At 38.5% G+C, this 23,919-nt stretch overlaps 1 protein-coding gene across 2 annotated transcripts in view; it reads left to right on the top strand.

Moving 5' to 3' along the window:
* Positions 1 to 23,919, top strand: part of Lcor (ligand dependent nuclear receptor corepressor) — a 99,862-nt gene that overhangs the window by 623 nt on the left and 75,320 nt on the right. For both annotated transcript variants that reach the window (XM_028773828.1, XM_028773819.1), the window contains exon 2: positions 457 to 530. The gene's annotated coding sequence lies outside the window, so the exon portion shown is untranslated. The remainder of the gene's footprint in view (positions 1 to 456; positions 531 to 23,919) is intronic.

Raw genomic sequence — 23,919 nt, forward strand, 5'->3', positions numbered from 1 at the left:
GCCCTCGGCCCGCGCCCCTCCCCCCACGCCGGCGGCGCGCCCCCGTGCCCCGCGGGCACGCGCGGCGGCGCTCGGGCGTGTGCGAGGCGTGAGGTGGAGATGGGGGCGGAGGGAGCCGGAGCTGTCACAGGCCCCGCGTCCGCCTGAGCGAGCCAAGTGGGGTGTCATGGCCGCGGGGGGCAGCGGCTGCACTTCCTCTGCTGGCAGCGGCGGCTGGGGAGTTAGTCCTCGACGCACGGGTCGGTGTGTGCGGATTTGTGTTTGGCTTGCGCGCGGCGGGGAGGCGGGGGGTGGGAAGCCGGGCGGGGGTCACCCTCCTCCCCTCCGCTGAGCCCCGGCGGCCGGCGACCCGGCGCGCTTCCCCGGGCGGCGGGAGCGTGGACGGAGGGCGCCCGGGAGGGGCCGGGCGGCGAGCTGCACCTCTCACACTGTGTTTTGTCTGTTTTCTCTCCCAAGGTCCCGTTTCCCTCTGTGCGGCGGCCGGCGGGACCATAAGGGCTTAACTCACATATTTAACCCCCCTCCAAAAAGTAAGTGGCCCGTGTGGTGTCTGCTCCACCCGCCGCCCCCACGCCTCTGTCCATCCTTGTGTCTGACTCTAATGTCCCCAGCATTGTTATTTCCCCGTCTCGGCTTCGGTGCGGCTGATGTGTGGGGAAATGCCCTCTCGTCGTCCTGTCCCCCACGCCCAGTCCTCGGGGAGGCCCGGAATTCCAGCCCCCCATGTCGATGGGGCGCGTTCTAGGGAATCAGGTCTTCCTCAGACGGACCTGGGAGAATCTGTCGGTCCGCTTGGGCCCCGGGTCCCCTCTTTCCCGACGGGGTTTTCGTTGGAAGGAATTATGCAAATCCTGCTTTCTGGTGTCCATTCAGCGGCAATTTCATGCGGTGAGAAGTTCTCTTTGTTGTGCGAGGGGGAGAACAGACACTGATTTAATAGACATATCTGTTGGGGGGGGAGGGTGGAGGGGGTGTGGAGAGCCTCAGTTTGGAAGAATTACAGCACTTGGTTAGCTCAGTCTTTGTGTTTGAGCCTTCTGGCTTGACAGGAGGATCTGCCCTTTACAATGTCCCATAAGGGATGTTTTTTGTAATAGATGAAAAAGCAAAACTAAAACTTTAAACAAGTGAAAAATAAGGTAACCTTTACTTAGCGAAAATGAGCACTGCCATTTTTGCAGTATTTCATTATGAAAATGTGTATTGCGAATTTATTAAAGACTTACACTGTAATACCAAATGTAATCAATGCGGGCAACAATGCGGTAAGATATTCGATACCACTTTGGTTGTCCAAAGGTTAAAAGTATATATTTTTAAATGTATACTTGAGTAAATAATAAAGATCTGAGCAATTTTTTGGAAGGGGTGATGTACCTTTTGAATACAGGTTAAAATTTCCCTCTTGCCAGTCCAGTCCCTGCCCTGCCCTCCAGGAAGCAGGCTTTTTGGCTCTAGCTGTCTTTGCTCTCTTCTGCTTGTTTTGTTTTTCATGACCTGTCACACATTTGCTACAATGTGACATGGGCTTAAGCACTTAGGAATTATGTTATTTGTCATCGTCAAGTAAAAGTGTACATGGCAGGTTTTGGAAACATCAAATTGAGGCGTTTTTTCTGGATTCTTAGTTAATACAAAAGACTGAAACTATTTAGAAGGGTTTTTAGTTTTTTGTAGTGTTTTACTTTTAGTGATTGATTGTGTCCTGGGAGGCATTTTCGTGTTTAAAATACTGTGGAATTGAGAAATGAAACCCTGTAAATTTCTCGTGTGGATATAGCTTTTGTTTAAATTATTTCAATGCTGTTTGCTTTAAAATCCTTGTGTTCTGTGGCCTCCCCTTTCTTTTCATTAATTGTATTAGTGGTTGATAACTGCTTCTAGACAAGATGTTTTGTTTTGTGCCTAATAAAATCCTCTTGTAAACACCCCAGTTGACTCTCAAAGTCAGATGAATTCTTTGGAGAATATTTTTGAGTTGGTGATTGATTTTTCTGAGAGTATATTTGGAACTCGAGATTTCCATTTTTAGGTGGTGGTCGGGAGCTTTTAGAATCCCAACTACAGATGGTATTTTAAGTACTAATACTTATCGATAATTGCTCAGCTAAAGTCACTTGGGCATTATATTTTCTCTTTTGTTATATGTAATTTTGCTCTCTAAGGGGAGTATTTTAAGTGGTACTATGAGATTTGTGTTATGAAGGACTGGCAGACTAGTTTAAAAGGAACTATGCTCTGTTTGCTCTCAGAGGCAATAGTTTTTATTTTACTGGGATTGGTTCTATGTAGGTAATCTTCTGATTCTCTTGGTTGATTATCTTAATATTCTAGGGGTGTTCGGTTTCTAAGTGAAACTTAATTTATAGCAGTCTTTGGGTTAAAAATGAAGTTTCAGTCATGTCCAGGATTTAATTTTCCTTTTTACTGTTTTGGCAAGGAGGGAGTAAGGGGCCAGTGGTGTGTGAAGATAAGTTTAGTTGAGTCAGTATAGATTGAGTATCTCCTCAAAGTGCTTGAGGTCAAAAAGTGTTTGAGATTTCTGTGTTTTTGAAATTTTGGAATGTTTGCAAGGATTTTACTGACTGAGCGTCCATAATCTAAAAACCTGAAATCCCAGCTGCTCCAAACCCAAACCATTTTGAGCACTTTGGATTAGAACAGACCGTATACTGAGTTCAGACAGTGAATTTGGAAGTGGATGCTTGTTTACTTTGGCCGTCACTGAGGGAGTTCACCCAGGTTCCAGGCAATCCCTTCACTCTGTCTGCTGTGATACTGCCTGTTGGTTGGCTGCACTTAATCTTACTGTATTCTCAAGCTCTTCCTAGAATGGGAGAAGGTGTGATTTTAGCTAGTTCTAGTTTGGCTAAAAAAGAACGAGGATAAATTCTTTGATTCATGGAAAAGTATTTCAAGTGACTCTGATTCTGTCAAATGTGTTTATAGCTACAACAATTCTAGAAATATTTGATATAATGAGTTAAACAGGATAGCCTTGAATTTTTGAATAGTGAGAATTGATTATTTCGTGTCTATGGGCACTTCTGAGTGAGTGCCGGTCTAGTCCCTTAGCACCTAGAGTTTTGTGCTGTTACTAGGAATGAAGGGCAAAGGTAAGTGATTAATTCACTTAAGTATGTACTGAGAAAACTGCCTTTAAAAAAAAAAAACAGACATTGTGCACAAAAATTGAAGGGGGGCTGCTCTGAATTTCAGGAGCTTTTAGTGAAATTTAGCTGGCGGTGCTGTGCTTGCCCGTAATATTAGCACTTGGGAAGCAGAGGCAGTCAGATGGATCTCCCAGATTGAGGACAGTCTGGTATAAAGAATACCTGCCTTTTTCATTTTGATTTGTGTTTTATTTCTTGAGTCAGGGTTTCACTAGGTAGGTCTTACTGTCCTGGAATTCAGGTTGCTCTCAAACTCAGAGACTCACCTGCCTTGATCCTGGTGTGCTGGAATTAAAGTTGTGACTGGCCACACCTAGCCCTAAAGCTGTTATTTTTGTTATGAGACAGGTTTTCATATAACCTAGGCTAGTTTCAGACTCACTACGTTACCAAGGCTAGTCTTAAATATCTGATTCTCTTTGCTTCAATTTTCCAAGTGCTGTGATTGCAGTTGTGTGCCACCACACCCACCTTTTTATTTATCTATTATTTACTTTCAAGTTAAACTTATCACTCCTATACATCTTATAACTTGTCTGCAAATACCCTCCCACAGGCCCCGCCCCCTTTTTCCTGTTCCATGTACTTGCACATTGCTTTGGGCATAATTCCATTATAAACCCTTAGCTCATTTTCATGTGTTGACATAGGAAGGTACCCCAAGTTCATGTCCTGAGATTTTAAACTGAAATAGAAATCCCATGCAATAAGTTCACTATTTATTTATTTATTGAGACAGGATCTCATGTAGTCCAGGCTAGTCTCAAAGTCTGTAGCCTCAAAGTCCTAATCCTGCCTCTAGCTCTAGAAAGTCAGGCTTATTGATGTGTGCTTATGGCAAAATTCACCTTTCTCAAAATGTACAGTTTCTGTTTTCTAACTATTCACAAAGTTGTGTACATACCACCATTAATTCCAAAATATTTTCATTTCCATAAAGAAACTCCATGCTTGTAGGCAGTCATCCCAGCTCTTCTTTGGCTTCCCTTTTGGAAGCTTCTAATCTGCTCTCTGTTTCTGTGGGTTTGCAAGTCATACAGTTGAAGTCATGTTTTCTATGGCCTTTATATCTGACTTCTTTTATATACCCTAGAGCTTTTAAGTTTTATCTGGGTTGTAACATGCATCCACAGTTGTATTCCTTTTATGGCCAAACAATAATGCTACCTTATAAGGACAATCTACATTTTGTGTGGTCATTTAGCATGTTTTTTGTTTTTGTTTTTGGCTGTTACTGTTCTAGTACTATGAGAATTTGTGTACAAGTTTTTCTGTGAATATGCATTTTTAGTTTTCATGAGTATGCACATAGGTGTAATCGATGGCTCATATGGTAACTATGCTTTAACTTGTTGAGTTTACCAACTTCTGCCTACCTCCCTAATATAAGGATTAAAGATGGTACTACTAGGCCTGGCTCATGCTTTAAAGATTTATTTATTTATTTTATTTATGAGTACACTGTAGCTGTCTTCAGACACACCAGAAGAGGGCATCCAATCTCATTACGGATGGTTGTGAGCCACCATGTGGTTGCTGGGATTTGAACTCAGGACCTCTGGAAGAGCAGTCAGTGCTCTTAACCGCTGAGCCATCTCTCCAGCCCCTGGCTCATGCTTTAAAATTTTAAGATTTTTTTTTATTTTTATTTTATGAAACCAGAACTCTGACTATTTAAATAGTTTATGGGAAATTATGATGATGTTTTTCTGCTAAACTGTTCTTAAATGATTAAAAATTTTGTTGTAACTTAGTTTCTCTGATGAGAAAAAAATTATATACTTTTATTGTATGAATATAGGTGTTTTACCTGCATATATGTCTGCATCATGTGTGTACAGTGCCCATGGAAAGGAGAAGAGAGTGCCAAGACCATACTTGGTCTCAAACCCAGGTTCTTTGAAAGAGCAGCCAGTGTTCTCAACCACCGAGCTCTCTCTTCAGCTCCCAGTTTCTCTGATGTTTTAATTAGGTAGCTACAAAGTGCCAGGGGAAATACTGTTCTGTTGTGCTACACATATATAGTGAGACCTTGTCTCGTGTGTGCAGCACCACAGTTTTTGAGCTTCTAGCAGTCTTCCTGTCTTACCCTCTGGAATGCTGGGGTTTAGTAAGGACCCCTCAGTGCACGTGTTCAGCTCACAGTGAGGCCTTGAAGGTGGACTCGAGCATTGGATGAGGTATGCAGCAGAGTTCGACAGTCCAGATCCTTTGCTTAGTGGATTGTGAGGAGCAAGTTAGAAAGGCTAGATAGTAGTGATTGACAGCTTCTAATGATTTTTGTCTTGTTTTTATTTCCTTTGTCTCACATTTCATCTATTTTGTTGAAGAGAATTACCCACCTAGTAGCTCACAAGTGTCTGTGACTGAAATTCCAGAGGTCTGATGCATAGTTAGATCCTACATGCACGTGGGGCACCATAAGCTCACACAGCCCACCCCAAAAAAAGATAATAATAACGAAAAAGAAAACCATTTTAAAACGTGGTTAGAAAACATTTAGTAATGTATCTTACTGTAACATCAGCTTTTAGCTTAGCATAAATACTTGCCTTGTATCTGTTGAAACAGTATGTTTTATACTCTTCTTTTTGGTTTTTAAAACAGTCTCACTATGTAACTTAGGCTGGTCTGGAACTCACTGTGTAGCCCAGGCTTACCTTAACTTAATCCTCCTGTCTCTCCTGCTTCCTACAACAAGAGTGGATCCCACTTACTGTGTGTGTGTACGTGTGTGTGTAATGTGCATTGGTGTATTGCTGCATGTATGTCTGTGAGGGTGCCAGATTCATATGGGTGCTGGGAATTGAACCCCGGTCCTTTGGAAGAAAAAAACATGCTCTTAACTGCTGACCCATCTCTTCAGCCCCCTGGCTAATGTTTTCTTTAATATTAGAATTATCTAAAATTAATTTAACATCTCAGATTTAAGTAAAATAGAACCAAATTCTTTTTGAAGCACTCTTTTTAATTAACTTCCTTTGATTGTTGTTTGAAACTAATTGCTTTTACTTGTATTTTTGAGGCAAGATTTTGCTGTATAGCCCAAGCTAGCCTGGAACTCATGATCCTACTGCCTTAACTTTGCTAGTGCTTTGGTCATAGACTTATACCACTATATCTGGTGATTGTTTGTTTGTTTGCTTGTTTGTTTTTCTTAAAGGTAATGAATGTGGCACACAGATACACGTGCAGGCAAAACAACCATATACATAAAGTAGAAATTAATTTAAAACGTAAAAAACTTATTTCATAATGGGAAGCCATGCTTGTCAGGGTATTTGTGTGGAGATCAGAGGACAACATGGTGGAATTGGTTCTCTTTCAACTTTTACATGGGTTGTAGAGATTGAACTCAGGGTACCAGGCTGCTCCGCAAATGACTTTACCTGCTAACTATCTGACTGGTCCAAAAAGCAGGCTTCTATTACCACATTGATACTGTATAGTAATTGATTCATTTTGTCATTTGTATGTGTAGTTATTGTGCCTGAGTGTATATCTGTGCACTATTTGTGTGTCTGTTACCTGAAGAGGCCAGAAGAAGGTATCTGATCCCCTGGAACTGTTACAGTTGGATGTGAGCTTCTTATGTGGGTTCTGGGAATTGAACTCAGGTCATGCAGAAGAGCTCCCAGCTCTCTTAATCACTGAGCTGGCTCTCTAGCTCCACACTGTGTATTTAAAGTAAATTTTTATTTTTTAGGTTTACATCATTAAAAAACTGACTTAAGTTTAAAGTGTTAATTATTTTATTTAGAGAAAGAGGGTGTGTGTATGTGTGTGTGTTTATATGTGTTAATGCCATATGTTTATAGATTCCAGCAGAAGAAGCCTTTGAAGGAAGCTGAGGCTGGAGGATGTTCAACAACTTTGGGAATGGTCACAAAATTAGTTTTTAAGACAAAATAGGTGTTATTTCTTAAGAAAGAAATGGGTATAGTAGACAAAAATCTATAGATAAATTTAAATGTGACTCCAGTTCTCTTGATGGATTTGGAGTATACTTTGCTGGGATTGTAGCTTCTTAGAAGCTGTTGTCCTGCCCTAGCACTAAGGTGTGTGACCAATTTAGATTTCTTATCTGTAATTCTAATTCAGTTAAGATGAGGATATGCTTGATTAGGACTGACTCTAATACTAAAATTACTATTGATGTCTTTTTAAAAAGACAGGAATTTGGATAGAAAGGGAAGACAGATAGACTGAAGTGGACTTAGACTGCACAGTCCCCAGGATGCCAAGGTTTGCTGGCAGCCACTATGAACTAGAAAGGAACAGAGAAGAGTCTTGAGAGGGAGCATACCCTAGGCACCTCATCTCCAAGTTGTATTCTAGCTTCTGTCATTGCACGTGGAGCTGTTTGTCAGAGCACTTTTCCAGTGGGTACTCTACACCGAACCTATATACCTAGCCAGTTTTAATTTTCTTCAAAGTCCATTTGTTTGGAATAATATATTGACAAAGTTCATTCAGTGACTATGTCTTACATTTTTAAGTGTTTTATGGGAATTTTCATTTTTTTTATTTTTTTAAAGATTTATTTATTTAACGTATATGAGCACACTGTCCTTGACACACCAGAAGAGGGCATCAGATCTCATCACAGATGGTCGTGAGCCACCATGTGGTTGCTGGGAATTGAATTCAGGACCTTTGGAAGAGCAGCCAGTGCTCTTAGCCATTGAGCTATCTTTCCAGCCCATTATGGGAATTTTCAATGCCTTTGCAACTTACAGGTTTGACATTTCCAAACATAGAATATTGGATTAAAATTTCCCCTTCCATAGTAATGTGATTAATCAATTTTATTTATTAAACCCTACACTTCAGAGTTTAAGTTACAGTTTAACTGAAGTTCATTCTCAGACTTTGACTCCAAAAGAGTATAGCTACTTGTGAACCATCAGTGACACAAAATGAGATCCCTACAGTACATGTGAGCCAAAAGCCAGAGTGTAAAAAGAGCAAAAAGGATATATCTAGGCATTTGGTTGGTGAGATGGTAGTTAGTATTTTGGTAAGACCAAGCCAAAAAACCTAAGGGCAACTTAAGTAATATTTCTCGATTTATGTTCATTTTCTTCAGAGAGTTGGTTAGTATCTTTAAGGGTTACTGAACTTTAAAAACCATGCATCTCGTGATATATCCAAGTTTTTAATTTACACATGTTTATATGTTTGTTTCTTGATGACAGCGTTTTGCTACATAGTTCAAGTGGAAGACACATTTGTATTCCTCTTGTACTGTGCCGGCTTAAAAGTGGGTATTTTCTGTAGCTACTATGATACCTAAAAACTCTGTGGTATATGAATTCATTGTAAAGTAGACTTAAAGCTTTATTGGAAAGATGGAGTTCGGGGATGTGGCAAAACCCTCCCCAAACCCCACCCATGTGCTCTGTAATCCCAGAGCTCAGGAAGCAGAAGCAGATGGGTTTTTGTGACTTCTAAAGCACCCCACTTTCCAATTCTTTTTCCAAATTTACTAGAAGAAAATGATTGTTTCTGTCTTAGATTAGTAATAATGAATTTGATAAAGTTGTTATTCATTTGTACATGCTTGACACTGATGCTGTAAGAATTGTAGTAATGTTTTCAGTTCAAAACCCAAAACTGAAGAACATGTTGAAAAGCCTGTTTCTATTCCCTGTGACTACTAATCCCCGAGACCAACTAGAGTTACATAGTAAGATCCTATCTTTAGAAAAAATCATGAGAGGGAAAAAAAATTAAAGAAACAATTAAGTCTCCTGGACACTGTCCCTCCAGGTTTTTAGTAGGGGGTAGATTCTGAAAGCTGGGTCCCTTGGTGCTACTGTGGGAAGCCTGAAACATGCTTGTTGGAACGTGACCACCCAGGTTGTTTTTTTTTTTTTTTTTTTTGAGACATAAGTTTCAAGAAAGTAAGGTAGTCATTGTGTAGTCCCTTTAGGCTACCATGCCCTGCCATGCCTGTAGTCTCAGTTCTAAGGGAGGCCAAGGTAGGAAGAGCATGAGTTCAGGGGTTACAAAGCCAGACCCTGTCTCCACAAAACAAAGCAACAAATTCTTTAGACTGTGTCTGAAAGCTTAGCCATATGTTTACCTGATATTTACTTAATTAGGGTAGTGGCTTTTACTTAATTAATGTAGCAGAAGTTGATTTTACTAGATGGTTTTGCTTTTTATTTAGTGTGTTCTAGTAAGTTGGGTGCCTTCTTTGGGGAAGTTTGTTTTTCTCCCTCTAACTTGAACACTATTATTTAACTCTCTTATATCTGATGTCTGGAAACCACAGGAGAAGCTCACAGTAAAAATATACAACAGGAATTAATAACAAATGCTCCCAGTTAAGAAAGAATCAGCAGAAAGAAGAGTAATGACACAGAGGTCAGTACTGTATTTAGAGACCCGGCTTGACAAGGAAGTACCAACTCAGTGACTCATGGGTACTCACCCAAATGTTTCTATCAACTAAAGGCACTCTGATTCATTACTGAGTGCTTAAATAAGGAAGAGCATCGTTTGTTTACCTTGGGGTCACTGGTTTAGAAGACGATTTGGTTGGATTGTGTTTTAATTTAGTCATTGAGCCAAATATTTTATGAGCATCTGTTTACAGGGATATAGTAATGGTGACTGAGGGGACAGAGAAAACTGCCCATACTACACAGACTGTAATAAGAGAAATGGGACATAACAAGACATTCTCTGTGTGTGTATATTATGGGGGTAGGTTTAGAAAAACAATTTCAGAAAAATTGTAATTTGCCAGTTAAACGAGCAGAAGGAGTTGAGTAAACAGGGAGGAGAGGAGGAAGAGGAGAGAAAAGGTACCGAGTAGAAGAATAGTCTTCTAGATAGGCTTTTAGATTACAAAATAAAAAGGAGACCTTGATTTTCATTTTTTCACTATTTATTGCACTTAAACATGCTTTAAAAAGATTAAACTTTGTAAGATTTTAAAAACCCGTCTGTCTGTCTGTCTGTCTATCTGAGATGGATTTTTATTGTGTAGCTCTGGTTAGCCTGAAACTCACTTTGTGAAACAGACTATATACACTAGACAAGATACAGTCTGTTTTCCAGCCTCTTAGAAGCTGCCTAGTGTCATTTTCCAACCCAGCCTCTGCTCTCACAGTGATTGACTTTTGTCAATAACAATTAGTCTAACCTGCATTGGTTTTTGTTTTTCTATAAAGTAAATGAAACAACATGTAGTTTTTGGTATGTGTAAGGCCTCTTTTATTTAAATATAGCGGTGTTGTTCAGTTTCTTAGTGCAGCCCTGGTTGTCCTAGAAACTGCTTTACAGACCAGGTCTGCTAGATCTGCCTGCTTCTGCCTCCCAAGTGCTGAGATTAAAGGCTAAACATAATGTTTGCATATATATGTTGAGTTTGTTAGTAGTTCATTCACTTTTCTTCAGTGATTTGAACTATAATTTAGATGACATATAATTGTTCTATTTGAAGTATCCAGTTCAGTGATTCAGTCGGGCAGCTATTGCCATAGACATCTTAGGATAGTCATTCTTCCTCCTGTATACCCCAACAAGCTGGAAATGACTAATTTTATTTTGTACAGGTTCAGCTGTTGTGGAGTTTTGTTTTGTGCTTTCACCTACAGAGTACTAGGGTTATAAACAAGAGCCACCCCGTCTTACTTAGTTCCATTTCAGTGGTTGACTAGTGCTTTGTTGTATAGTTATGTCAGTTTACCCATTCCAATGTTGCCAAATCATTGGGTTGTTGGATGCTGTTGTAAATAAGACTGCTTTAAATATTTCTGTGCATGTCTTTGTAATCTTAACCTTGGGTAAATACCTAGAAGTGAAATTGCTGGGTCAGAGGAAAGAAAGAGGTGATGCCTGTTTTTATGTGAAACTTAATAGTTCTTTGTAGAAACCAGAAATTTCCACCTCAGTTCTCTGAGTAGGTTGTGTTACTACCTTACATTCTCACTTGGTACTCTTCCTAATTTGAACATACTAAGGATTGTGAAAAGTTTTTTGAGCTAAAGTTTTAACTTTCCCATGGCCAATGATAGTTTCATATGCCTTTTGGGCTTTTTTAAATAGAAGTTTCCCACCCCCAAGTTTGTTTTTTGTTTTTGTTTCCTTTTTTTTTTTTTTGAGAAAATAGCTGGTTAATCTTTTTGTTTTTCTATTTCAGATCTTTATATAAACTAGAATCTTAAATGTGCAGCATTGCTACGTTATAAAGTTTGCCCCAAAATAATATGTATTACATATATATTTTGCAATCATATTTGTCACCAAAGTAGCCCACTGGGATTTTAGTAGACTATTGGATCTGTATTGATTTAGTGTATTTATTTAGGATAGATAATTTTGATACTGAGTTTTCCAACATGATATGGAATAAGAAACGGTTGCCTTTAAAAAGCCATTTCTATCTATCTGTCGTTCTGTCTCTCTCAACCCATCCATCATCCATCTGTTCATCTATCCATCCATCTATGTATTTATTACAGAGTCTCACTATAGAACGCTGACAGGTATGGAATTTAGCCATGTAGACAAGACTGGGCTCAAAACTCAAGAGATCCACCTGTCCTTGTCTCCCGAGTGTTGGGTTTAAAGGCATGAACTCCCAGTGGTCAGTTAAGAGTCATTAAATTCTTAATAGATTGTAGTTTTAGGTAGTACAGAGGCCCTTTGTATTAAGTCAAACTCTCCTAAATATAATTTGCATTTAGAATTTTTATAGATTTGTTTTCTTAATTTTGTTTTGATGGTGGAAATTGAATTTAGGGCTTGGCATATTCACATTCTAGCAGTTATACTCCAGCCTCACAGTTTCTTTTAAATGTATTTATAACTGTATGATTGTATATGATATCAACCTTTTTGATATAAGGATTTCTGTTCGCTGTGTTTAGCATTGTTGTTTTACTTGAAAATAAGTCTGACGTATAGTGAGTGTTCAATAAGTTCTTGTTCCGTAAACAGTTTTTGAATGGATAGAAATCAGTGTCTCAGTCCTTAAGCAGAAATTCAGATGACATTAAACTGTAAGTTTCATTGAAGCCTAGAGATTTATCTATGCTGTTTATTATTAAGTCTCAGTTAATGAGTGGTGGGTATCTTATTTAAATCCAGACAAGTTCTGACTAACTTGACTTCAGTGCCTGAATTCCTAAACACTAAATTTTGACTTTGTACCAGAAGTGGGATTAATTAAAACATTTATAACCATAATAAAATTACCTGAGAAACCCCCAAAGCTATTTACATGTGCTGTAAATTCATTGCATATAAAGACTAAATCAGATCTTACAGACTACTCATATTTCAAATATTTTCAATTAAGTGCTATTTGAAATTGTTCTGACTTCAAATATTAAACCTATTTCAGCTTTTCCCTCTAAAGTAAATTAATCCACTAAAACAATACTATTTGTCTTTCCTCTAGTTTTTCCACAGTCATTTTTTAAAATTGTGTGTGTGCGCCCATGTGTTTTGCTTGTAAGTGTGTATATATACCACATCCTGGTGCATAGAGAGGTAAAAGGAGGGTTTCAGATCCTCTAGAACCAGAGTTTTGGATGGTTGTGAGCCACCAAATGGGTGCTAAACCTGAACCAGAGTCCTCTCTGAGAACAGCAAGTACTCTTGACTGCTGAGCCATCTCTTTAGCTTCCACTCTATTTAGAGCTAAGGTACCAATGTCTTTTAAAAATCAGGGCAATGAAAAACCTGGCTAGAAATCTGTAAGAGGTTTTAACAGTAGTTTATCTTGCTCTACTCTCAATGAAAGTACTTTGGAACCAAACTTGGTGCCATAGAGCTAATATCTATGACTGGGTAGAATAAGACAGGGTTGAGATTTCAAGGCTAGTCTGCTACATGTTATATATACCATGCCTTAAAAATAGACCAAACAAAAAACAGGAGTACTGTGAGTTACTGGGAAAAAAATCCTGGATTGGAAGACAAAGCTTTTCATCTGATAGCACATCAATCAATAATTTGATTTGCTTTAGAGCCTATTATGACAGTCTTCTTAGAAAACATAAATTAGGTGACCTTTTTGTTTTCTAATAATGACTTACATAGAAACAAACAGATTGGAACCAAGCTCAGAAACCCTTGAATTTTGCCCTAAGGCAAGTGGCATGAATGAAATCACCATAGTTTGTAGAGAGGACATATTACTTTCTAGAAGTATGTAATATGCAGGGAGAGTTACAGTTTTATCTTTCTCAGTTATTAATTTCATTCCATAGTTAATAATTTAAAACCTTTTAAAAGGTTTTCATTTTTCGGAATAAGCTCAAGTATTTTTGTTGAGCTGTTGTAGACTGTACCCTGGAATTAGCAGGTGCATTGGTAGCTTCTATCTTGTCATCAGCAATAATTCTGAAGGAAGAGTTGTGATAACATCTTGAAATGTAGGCAGGTATTTAACCACATATTTGCTCTCATATAAAAACAGGTGCCAAAAAAGGTTAGTTGTGTTTAAGGGATTAAGATATTTGCTTTTCAGTGTAAAGGGAGACAAGGGTCTGTGAACTACTATGACTTTTGTTTGTTTTTGTTTTGTATATTCTTATAAAGATCATCTTATTTAAGCCTATCCTAAGGAGATTTCTATAGTAGATTATTTATTTTGATCTTGGTTATGAATATCATAATGAATACCATATATAGGTACTATAGGCTGGGAAGATAAGCAAGTATAATACCTTACAAACAGCAAATGCAATTCTGTGCCTTCCTCAGTTGCAGCACTCCACAAGTACCAAGATAGAATTATGGTTCTCATTATAGATGGTTATGAGCCATCCTGTGGTTGCTAGGAATTGAATTCTGGACCTCTGGAAGAGCAGTCAGTGTTCTTAACTCCTGAGCCATCTCTCCAGCCCCGAATTACAATTCTCAATTCATGTCTTTCTCTGTGAAATTTTTAAACATCTAGTTGAATTCTAGATGGACCCAAGTAGTCCTTGCCACATAGAACCAATTCCTCTGACCAATAAAAAACCTGAGATGAGAACTGCCTACATTAACTCTATAACTTTCATTCTATAAGTTAAGCAGTCTGTAGCTACCTCTTGTGTATCTGTGCCTTGATAAGCAGCCATAACTGACAGTGCATATAGATTTAGATATGAACTCTATGGGGGGGGCATGTGTGTCATAATTATTGCACTGAGTGTAAAACATTGCTGTACATGCAGAAATTTTGGAGGTGCCTGGTCAGTGTGCCACCAGTATGTACTGTAGCCTTTGTTACTCTCAAGGGTTTTTGTTTGTTTGTTTGTTTGTTTGTTTTTTTGAGATACTCTCATGTTTTAAGTATGCCCAAAGGCTGGGTGCTGTGACACATACTTGTCTTCCAGCATGTCATCCCAGAACCAGGGAGGCTGAAGAAGGAGGATCACATGTCCAAAACTAGCATAGACTACATAGGGAGACCCTTCTCAAAAATAAGAATGTTCAAAGAATCAAGGTAACATTAAATTGAGGAAAGAATTGAGCAGGGTACAAAGGCCGTAATCTTTGTAAATGAAGGAAAATTGCCACTAAAGGCCAAAGGAAATTACTATAAAACCATAATTGATATGTTGTAGTGAAGATATTCTAGCAGGAATAGCATTAAGAATTACAATGGAGCTAGGTGGTGGTGGCAGCACATGCCTTTAATTTTAGCATTCAGGAGGCAGAGGCAGGCAGATCTCTGAGTTTAATGCGAGCCTGGTCTACAGAGAGATCCAGGGCAACTGGGGGTGTATATAGAGACCCTGTCACAAAAACTGAAGAAAGAAAAAGTTTTAAGCAAAAAAACAAAAAACAAAAAACCAACCCTATGGGTTTGTTTGTTTTTTGTGTTTATTTTGAGGCGATGTCTCTTATTATGTAGCTCTGGCTATCTTGAAACTTGTTATGTAAATCAGGCTGGCCTCAAACTTAAAGAGATCTGTCTGCCTCTGCCTCCCAAGTGCTGAGATTAATAGCAAGCACCACCATATCTAGCCCTGTTTTTTATTTTTTAAGAAATTATTACTATTGGGTAGTATAAGATGACAGCAGGCCCACCTCATCCCATATATAGAAGTAAGTACTGTTAGCATTCTGAACCTCCACCTGGGAGAGGAGACAGGAACAAGGGTGCATATAAAGGAAGGAATGGTGAGTAGCTGACTAGAAAGATCAGCAGTGATGTTAATAAAATGGAAATGCAGTTAAAAGTACTGTTTGTACTTTGAAGCAAGCCATAATTTGTATAAATTTAAGAGGAAGGGAAATTGAAAACGTTGTTGCCTTTTAATAAGTGTTAGTTTACAAGCAATACTGTTTCAGCCTCTAAGAATATCAGAGTTTGTATGGAAAAAAATTCTGAGGAAAAGATTCAAGTCATTGTGATTTTTTTTTTAAGGAGTTAATATTTTTCTTTTAAGATTTATTTATTTTGTGGTGTGTTTTGCTTATGTTTTAGTGACTGTTTTATTGGTGTTGGGGACACTGTGACCAAGGCAACTGTTAAAAAAGAGCATTTAATAAGGGATATGCTTACAGTTTAGAGGGTTAGTCAGTGATCATTGTGGCAGGAAGCAGACATGGCTCTGGAAGCTGAGAGCTACGTCCTGATCTACAGGTAGCAGACACGCAGATACACAGACACAGTCACACAGACACACAGAAACACACACACATGTGCGTGCACCCACACAGACATACAGTCACACAGACACACACACACACAGATACACACAGACACACATACACACAGATACACACAGACACACACAGACACACACACATGTGCACACAGACACACAGTCTCACAGTCATACACACACACACACATGTGCACACAGACAGACAGACACACAGTCTCACAGTCACACACACACACACACACACAGCTTCGTGCAGGCTTTTGAAACCTCAAAGCCCACTTCCAGTGAGTGATACCTCCTTATCAAGGCCAGATCTCCTTCTCAGATAATTCCACTAACAGATGACCAAGCATTCAGATATAAGAGCCTATGGGCCCCATGTTTATTCAAACCACCACAGCCTGCATGTATATTCACTCTGTTCATGTCCAGTGCCTGTTGGGTCAAAAGAGGACATTGGATCCCCTGGAATTGGAGTTATAGATGACTGTGAACTACCATGTAGGTGCTAATCAGATATTTCTGTAAGAGCAGCAGCAGGTACTCTTAGCTCTCCAGGCTGTAATTTTTTTTTTTTAAATAACTTTGATTTTGGACATTTACCTTGCCATTTACCCTAGGCTGGGCTCCAACTACTGTTCTTCTTGTCTCAGCCTGCTTCGTGCTGGGATTCCAGGTGTGTTACACCAGGCACAAGTAACTGGTACTTTTTACTTAAAAAAAATTATGTATTTATTTATTTATTTATTTTGACATTGTGGGAATTGAGCCTATATCATGGTAAATACTAAGCATATGGTGTGCTACTTCCTAAGCTACATCCCAGACCAACTTTCAAGTACAATGACTGCTTGTTTTCATTACTTCTCCCAACTTACTGAGTTGGTAATGTACCTTAGTCCTATCCATTAAGTGTACTCAGTGCTGAGTAAGTGTCCTGACATTTCCATAGTAAACAATGACTAAAGCATCCTTAGGGGTTAAAGGTGGAGAAAGCAATGACACAGTGGAGCCACTAGAAAGGGTCCTTAGGATTGCTGGTTGGGAGTTTATAAGATTTCTGTTTTCTTGCTGTGGAGAAGAAGGCATGAGCTGTTGCCTGACTCTGGAAGATGTTTGTTGAAATACATCACTAGATGTGAGCATGACAGGCAGATGAGGGATATTTGGAGGGGAGGATGCTGAGACAAGCTCTCACTGTGTAGCTCTGGCTGACCTGGATTTCACTATGTAGACCAGGTTGGCCTCAAATTAATAGAAATCCACTTGCCTCTATCCCCTATATGCTGGGATTAAAGACGTGTACCACCATACTTGGCAAGACCAGGACTATTTATTTATGAGAGACTTGTAGCTTATGTGCTGTAAGACCCTTAGAAATTTGTTATCTTGAGGGCTGAAGGGTATGATCAGCTCTTAAAAGCACCTGTTACCCTTCTAGAGGACCCAGGTTCAATTTCCAGCATACACATGGTAGCTCACAAGCATCTGTATCTTCTAACTTCTTTGGGCAACATACATACATACATACATACATACATACATACATACATACATACATACAGGAAAAACACTCTTGCACATAAAATAATCTTTTTTTTAAAAAAAAAGTTTGGTATCTTTAGTGATCAGTATGATGAGATCTTGCAAGATGTTTGCAGATCCTCAATTTTATAAAATGTTTTTGTCACTTGTGTACATCATCATTAAAGATTCTTTGTGGTTCTTGCCTATTTTGTTCAGTCTCATCTTTGACACTGACGTTATATGTCAGAAATTCTTCATTAGATCCTCTTAATCTTCATGATAAAAATCTAAGCTTTCAGGAATATTTTAGTTTACTGTTGACTGTTTATCTGCATGTCTAAGTAATCAGTTATAATAGCCCCTAACATTCATTCAACCTTTAAAAACTGCCACTGAGCTGGACAGTCTTCATAACTGCCTGTAATTCTGTAAGTAGATCTGTGCTATTATTTTTGTACCTTTCTACATTCTGTACTCATTTTTTGCTGTATATTAAATGAATTCTTAAACTTCAGAAAGCAAAAGGATTAATAGTCTGTTAGAACATATGAACAAGGAAATGAATAAGCAACTTAGACTAAAAAAATCCAGTAAATACAAATAATAATATAATCTTAATTTTAATTAAGGAATTGAAACTGTAAGGTAAAAAAATCTTTGCTTGTTTTGCTAGCTAATTTGCAGCATCAAAGGAACACACCTTAAGGGTGCCCGTGCTGGTCTAAGCTGGAACATTTCAGATATTTAAAGAAAATGATTGCAACAGGTATCAGATCATATCAGATCAATAAAATCCAATGTTCATGATAACACTTACTTTTTAAAGATCTATTTATTTTATGTGTATGAGTGTATTGTCTGCATGTATGTATGGTATCACACATGTGATGCCTGAGGAGGCCAGAGAAGGTATTGGATTTCCTGAAACTAGAGTTACAGGTGGTTTGTGAGCCTGTAACTCTAGGAACTGGCTGCTGGGAACTGAACCAAGGTCCTCAATAGGAGCCTCACGTGCTCTTAACCATTGATCCATCTCTTCAACCTCCATTTGATTTTAAGATACACTTCTATTTTTAATTGTGTGTTTATATGTGTGTGTGTTTGAATGTAGATACGTATGAAGACAAAAGAGGGAATGAAATCCCCTGGAGCCAGAGATGTATATAGGTGGTTATGAGCCACCTGATATGGGTGCTGGAAAGTGAACTCTTTGCAGGAGTGGTACATGCCCTTAGCCACCGAGCTGTCTCTTTACTCCTTCACTCTTCTTCTCTTATAACACTTTAAAAAGCAGGGCTAGGGATAATGTGGCAGGGTGCTTGGCATTGAGCTTGTGGTCTTCCCTGTCTTATTCCCTTTATTGCTGGGTTATATAGGTCTGTGCCTCCATACCCAACTATCATGTGCTTTTTGATTTTGTGAAATAGGCTAAAGCACTGCCTTAAACTATATTCTAATGTAAAAATATTAACCCAAATTTAAGTTTAAAAATGTAACAGCAGACAGACCATGTAAAAACTATACAGAAATGCTTGAGATCAGAAGTGTTTAGACTTTGGAATATTTACATAGACTTTAGTGACTGAGTTCTGAATTTCTAATCTGAAGAGTCCCAAAATCTAAAACCTTTTGAGGACCATGTTAGAGCAAAAGTGTTTGGTGACTTCAGACTTGAGGGAGGAAGTATGTAGGCTCTTTTGAGGATTTTCACCTTTACCGTGAGTGAAGTTGTCAGCATTAAAAGGTATTTTAGTTGGAGAGTCTGCTTGAGTTTTAGCAAACTAGCTGATGTTTTGAAAAATAGGACAAGAATCTGGGCATTGGGAATGGGATCCAGGGCTATTGGCACAGATCCATGTGATTCACCAGATTGTGACAGGTAACGGTTGCTCCATTCATAGAGTAGTAGTAAAGAGAGACAATGTTAAAACCAAATGTACTGGGTAGGTTGAGGCTTGTGGATCCAACAGTTCCCCTAGAGAGTAATATGGAGAATGAGAAGACTAAAGCTTTTGGTTTAAGCAGTTGGACGTTCAAGGTTGTCATTTTTTAAGAAGAGGAAGACTTAGTGCCATTTGAGGTTTTACTCTACCCGCCAAGATTGTTAGTGGGTAGTCTTTGTTTTGATTTTTTTCCCCATTTACTCTAGGTGTATATAATATCCACTCTCTGTTGCTTATTCCACCTTAATGTTCAGATAAAAATTTATTCAGGCCTCATAAAAACCTTATAAGTATACTATTATACTCATACCTGTCTTACATGAAACATAAAGTAACAAAGAACTTACCTAAGATCCTACATGAAGAAAATGCAGAGCTCAGAGTCAAACCCATGTTGTTTGATTTCAGAAATCAGGTCATTAGTTAGGTTATCCATCCATCCATCCATCCATCCATCCATCCATCCATCCACACAGGGTTTCTCTGTTCTGGAACATGCTCTGTAGACCAGACTGGCCTCAAAGTCCGAAATCCATTTGCTTCTGCCCCCTGAATGTTGGGATTAAAGGCATATATTTGTCTTTTGTAGTGTTTTTCTGTTTTATCTTCTCGTTCTCATGATATTTTCTTGCTTTTACTACTTTATTATTATGTATTTGCTTGTTTATTTTTGAGAGGAAGGGCATTGAGATCAGAGAACAACCTGTAGGAGTTGGTTTTCTATTTCCATCATGCAGGTCTTCCTGAGTCACCTGACTGGCCTAGTTTAATGTTTATCTTAATTATTTTGTTACGTATTTAAGGTGTAGAGCGTAATGTCTTAAAGGATGTTTGTATTGTGGAATGGCTTAATTTAGAGGTTAATAAATGTGAAATCTGGGCTGGAAATGTAACTGAGTAGAACACTTGACTAGCTTCACACAGTCACTAAAAAGGAAACTATCTTTCTTCAGCACTTAACATATAACTCACTTACACAACATTATTTCATACATGATTGTATGTATCATAGTATTTTAAAATGTTTACTTATAATACAAGAGCAAAAAGTTTCGTTCCCTACATATATAGTGTGAGGTAAACTAGGGATTCATGACCCTACCTCAAATAAACACAAGAATTAAGGGAAGATCAATAGTAAGAGGTTAGATAATGAAATGTATTTGGAAAAATCCACATAGCTCAGCAGCAGATGCTTTACAGATAACCAGTGGTTGATGTAAAAGATATAAACTGGTCAGGGTTTTTTTTTTTTTTTTTTTGTAGCACAAATAGGTAATAGGAAATATTTAACTTTAAGATACAGAAAAATCTATAACTCTTTGTATATAGTTCTGGGACTTTTACTGTATATAAGTAAATTCCTTTTTTCTTTTATTTTAGATTTTATTTATTTTATATATATGATGAGTACGCCGTAGCTGTCTTTAGACACACCACAAGAGGGCATCAGATCTCATTTCAGATGGTTGTGACCCACCATGTGGTTGCTGGGAATTGAACTCAGGACCTCTGGAAGAGCAGTCAGTGTTCTTAAATGCTGAGCCATCTCTCCAGCCCATAAATAAATTCTTGTGTACCAGAGTTAAGATATATAATAGTATAGAGGCTATATATAGTTCTATAGCTCAGTGATAGAACCCTTGCCTAGTACCCCCACTCCTACCCCCAAAGGGTCTTGTGTTTGTAACTCAGTTTGGCCTGGAACTTTATCCTCCTGCCTCCATTTGTGTACTCAGAGGCATTCTTTTTCAAATAACCCTCTAGCAATTTCTGATCTGTTTTTCATTGCTGTAGTTTTATCTTTTTGAGAATGTTGTGTAGATAGTATTATTCTATATGTAACTACCTGAAATTTTTTATTGGTTCTTTCCATATTTACTCCCAATTCTTTGAAAATTAATGTAGAATTTACCAACTGAATAATGTTCAGTTATATAATCTAGTGGCTTTTGGTATATTCACAGTTATGCACAGCTACTACCACTGTCTACTTGCAGGTATTTTTCTCATTCCCAGAAGATACTCTCTATTTATTTTATAGTCATTGCCATTTTAATTTCCTGGCATCCACTAGCATCCTTTTTGTCTGTGGATCTGCCTGTTTTGGATGTTACATATAAGTGGGATAATGATGATAGGATGTTCTGTGTGCCATGTCTGGCTTCCTTGTGTTAAGCACAGTGTTGTTAGAAGTTTGTCCAGGCTGTGTTGTGTTTCACTTTCTTTGTGTGATTTAAGCAGCTTGGGTTAAGAGCATTGACAGGGTGGTTTCAAGGACAGGTATTTATTTCCACACAGTTCTAAGATCATAGTTCAGCAGTGTTAGTTCCTGCTAGAGGCTTTCTCTATTTCCTCATTGTTTATTGCATGTAGTCTTTTCTTTGTATGGCAGAGAGAACAAGGTTGATACATGTGTGCACTTTACCAGGTATCTCTTCTGATGACTTGAATTCTGTTTGGTATAGGGCTGACTTAATTTTCATTGCTCCTTTAGAGTTTCCATCTCCAAATATATTGAGAATAAAACTATGGCTTTTACATATGAGTGGGTAGTGGTGGTACTTTTAGTCTTTAACAATTACTTTTATATCTGAATAACATTACATTGTGAGGTTATCTTTTGTCTGATAGACATCTGAGGGTTTCTACTTTCAACTTAGGAATAATATTTCTGTGAGCATTCATGTTTAAGTTTCAGTTTGTTTTTCTTTTGAGTGTATACCTCAGTGTAGAATACTGGATAATGTAATATTGTTTCACTTTTGAAAGATAACATTTTATATTTATTTGTGTAGGTGGAATATGGGGTGAATGGATGTGTATGGGTCAGGTGCCACTGTGCGCATGTTTAGTTCAGAGGACAGTCCATGGAAATTAGTTCTTTCTACCCTGTGGGTTCCAGAATCAAATTCAACAGCAAGCTCTTTGACTCACTGAGCCATCTCACTGACCCTACTATATATTTACCACATCCTCACCTTTCTAACACCCTTCCTCCTCCTTAATACTCTCCCTCTCCCAATTTAATGTCTTTAAAAATCTTGGTTTATTTTTATTTATGTGTATGTTCATGTGTCTGTGCATGTATGCCACATGTGTGTGGGTGCCCACAGAGATCGGGAGGGTGTTGGATCCCCTGGAACTAGAATTACAGGTGGATGGTTGTGAACTGCCCAACCAATAATGGGTGTTGGGTACCAAATTCAATAATGGGTGTTGGGTACCAAATTCTTCTCCCCCCCTTCCCCCCCCTTCCCCCCCCCTTCCTCCATCTTCCCCCGTCTTCCTCCTTCCCCCTTCCCCCTTCTTCCCCCTTCCCCCTTCCCATTTTTCAAGACAGGGTTCCTCTGTGTAGCCCTGGCTGTCCTGGAACTCACTCTGTAGACCAGGCTGGCCTCGAACTCAGAAATCCGCCTGCCTCTGCCTCCAAGTGCTGGGATCAAAGACGTGCGCCGCCACTGCCTGGCTGTCATTTGTTTCTTAATAATGGCAGTTCTGACAAAGGTGAAGTAGAATCTCATAGGCTATTTCTTTACTATACTGACAGTCTCATTAGTTGAATAGAACCTTTTGATTTTTGAGGCCCATTTACTGATTACTGGCTTTATTTCCTCAGTAGTCCTATTTGGAAAGTGCTTGCATATGGTTGTATCTCTTTATTTTGAGGCAAGGTCTCATTGTGTAGCTTTAGCTGACTGGCAACTTAGTATGAACATCAAGTGGGCCTTGAACTAACATTGACTCACTTGCCTCTGCTTATCAAAGATTAAAAGTGTGCACCACCATGTTCTACTTTTTAAAAATTGTTTATTTATATATATGAGCACACTGTAGCTATCTTCAGACGCACCAGAAGAGGGCAGCACCAGAAGAGGGCATCGGATCCTATTACAGATGGTTGTGAGCTACTTGCAGTTGCTGAGAATTGAACTCATCTCTCCAGCCCCGCTATGTCTGTGTTTTGAAGTGTGTTCCCTACTCTTATTCCATAAGTTTTGGTATGCTGTGTTTTCATTTTGTTTGATTCTTGGAATGTTTTTTATTTCCTTCATTTCTTCAGATTAATTCATTATTCAGTAGTATGTTGTTTAATCTTTTTGAGTTTTGTATATATTATATCTAGCATATCTCTTTTTGTTGATTTGTTGTCTTATTCTGTTATGATCAAATAGAATGCCAGGAATTATTTCTGTTTCCCTGTATTAATTAAGATGTATTGTGTCCTAATAGGATCTGTTTTCCATTAACTGCTAAGAAAAATGTCTATTTTGTAGTGTTTGGATGTAATATTCTGTAGATCTGAACTCCCTTTTGATCTATGATGTCAGTGCAGACATTTCTTGGTTTCTTTTTTCTTGAGTTGACATGAATCAATGAAAATGAGGATTTGAACTCGCCTACTGCTGTTGTGTTGGGGTTAATCTATGACTTTATATCTAGTAGTATTTGCTTTATGAAATTGGACACACCTGTGTTTAGGACATATATTTAGAATTATAATGTCCTCTTGATGGATTGTTCCTTTAATATTAACAAAGTGACTTTCTTTGTCTTTTCTCAGTAGTCTTTGTTTGAAGTCTATTTTGTCAGATACTAGTATACAACCCTTGCTAGTTTTCTGGACTGTTTACTCCCTCCCTCCCT

Source organism: Grammomys surdaster, unplaced genomic scaffold, assembly GCF_004785775.1.
Source record: "Grammomys surdaster isolate TR1022 unplaced genomic scaffold, NIH_TR_1.0 66, whole genome shotgun sequence".
NCBI lineage: Eukaryota > Metazoa > Chordata > Mammalia > Rodentia > Muridae > Grammomys > Grammomys surdaster.